At 32.4% G+C, this 2214-nt stretch overlaps 1 protein-coding gene across 2 annotated transcripts in view; it reads left to right on the top strand.

The window, feature by feature from the left end:
* The first annotated feature begins 1225 nt into the window (after nt 1–1225).
* The window catches only part of kidins220b (kinase D-interacting substrate 220b), a 30509-nt gene continuing 29520 nt past the window's right edge, over nt 1226–2214 (top strand). For both annotated transcript variants that reach the window (XM_079291423.1, XM_079291422.1), the window contains exon 1: nt 1226–1355. The gene's annotated coding sequence lies outside the window, so the exon portion shown is untranslated. The remainder of the gene's footprint in view (nt 1356–2214) is intronic.

Raw genomic sequence — 2214 nt, 5'->3', positions numbered from 1 at the left:
GACTAAAGGAGAGTAAAGGAGACTAAATGAGACTAAATGAGAGTGAATGAGACTAAAGGAGAGTAAAGGAGACTAAAGGAGAGTAAAGGAGAGTAAAGGAGAGTAAAGGAGAGTAAATGAGACTAAAGGAGAGTAAATGAGACTAAAGGAGAGTAAAGGAGACTAAAGGAGAGTAAAGGAGACTAAATGAGAGTGAATGAGACTAAAGGAGAGTAAAGGAGGCTAAAGGAGAGTAAAGGAGAGTAAATGAGACTAAAGGAGAGTAAAGTAGACTAAAGGAGAGTAAATGAGACTAAAGGAGAGTAAAGGAGACTAAAGGAGAGTAAAGGAGAGTAACTGATCAGCTGATCAATAGAAGAAAACAACTTGTTTCCTTTAAACAATGAACTGCCAACATCTTAACTATCTTCTCTTTTCTCTTTATCAACAATGAACTACATATGAAACTTAGGTGGGAAATTCATCGCTAGATTATCTGACATTTTTCAAAATAAGATAAAAAATATAGTGACAAAATGATTGATGTATGATGTCAGAGTTATGTGCTGAAACTATTTCTGGAAAATAAAAAAGATTTATTTGTGTATATTGTCATAAAAAATATATATATTTAAATTAACATTTAAGGTTGTCCATACAAAAGGCAAAATAACTGAATAATGTACATAGCACGGTCTTCAGACGATAAAACAAAACAAATAAATATAAATATTTAACTGGATAAATATATCTGTATGTCATTAAATGTTGCAAATGTGATAATTAATATTTTGTTTTCCTGAAGAACACGTTACACCTGAAAACATCCAAACAGTCCAAAGAATAAGAAGGAAATAATGCATAAATTAAATAAATACATGAATTAAAAGAATAACTGAATGCATTAGAAATACAAACATGAATGAATAAAAGGGACATTTAAATATGGAATTAAATAAAAAGGGGGAATTGATGAAAAGGTGAATTAATAAAAAAGCTAATAAAAATCAATTCATGCCTACATTTATTTTTTAAACATTATTTCAAAGGCCGCATTGATTTATTCATGGGGTCATTCGCAGCTTCCGTCCTTCACAATAAAGCTGGTTGGATTGTTTTAGTCGCTACTGCTAACCCAGGACTGGGCGCCGCATTTACTTTTATTTTAACAGAAGCCAGCGGAAGTGCCGCTCTCATTTTCGCGGTCTTGACTCCGCGGCGGGCTGTGGTTGGTTGTTTGTTCTGATCAAAGATGGCTGCTGTTGTTCTGGATGGAGAGTGAACACAGGCCGACAGGACAAACCCGAGAACCAACGACCCAAACCTGAAGCCGAACCCGGAACACTGGACCCGAACATTCTGATTCAGTTCTTCAGGTAAAACACGGTTATTTTTCTTCTTCTTCTCTCGTTTCTAACCGGCAGCATCTTCTCTGATGTCATCGATCCATATTTGATTGACACTTGTTGCCGAATGATCAGGAACATAAAATGAGAGAAACGTTAAATGTTCGATAAGTTTGATTATTGTGGATTAATAAATGTATAAATGATGAGGTCATTAGTGGTTCTGGTTCTCATTGTTCGGGTCTCAATGGGTCTTCAGTACATGAAGGTTATTCAGGTTACTGCAGTGTTATAACACAGTTATTACTAACATATATGCAGTACTGATGTGTACTAGTACCACACTGTTAGTGTACTTATATGTGGATTCATGTTTATGGAAAACAGGGCGTGGCCTCATTCAGACACACAGGCTAATGATAATGCTAATAATAATAATAACAATAATAATAATAATGACAATAAAGGAATTAACCTGGAACACTAGATCTGTATGTGAATATATCAAAGACAATAGATAAGTATATATACATATATTTATACATAATTATATATTCAATTATATATTAAATTATATTTAATAATATTTAAAATAACGGGTGTTTTTATTACGGAGATAAATAAATATATATGTATAATATATACAATAAATAAGAACATACATGTACTTTAATATAATGTGTTTGGTCTCTTCAGTTTATGAGATAAAAACAGAGGAGGAGTTATTTTCTTTGATTTCATATTTAAATCATTCATTTAATTTCTCGATTATTGTCCTGTAATCATATGTAATTATTGTTTTCTTTTGTATTATATCTCATACTGAATGTCGTCATCGTACCTGAGGCCTGAATGTTAATCAATAACCAATAATAAAGATAATGATCAG

Source organism: Melanostigma gelatinosum, assembly GCF_949748355.1.
Source record: "Melanostigma gelatinosum genome assembly, chromosome: 19".
Lineage (NCBI taxonomy): Eukaryota > Metazoa > Chordata > Actinopteri > Perciformes > Zoarcidae > Melanostigma > Melanostigma gelatinosum.
The sequence above is the reverse complement of the archived record's forward strand: the minus strand, read 5'-3'. Positions and strand labels throughout refer to the sequence as shown.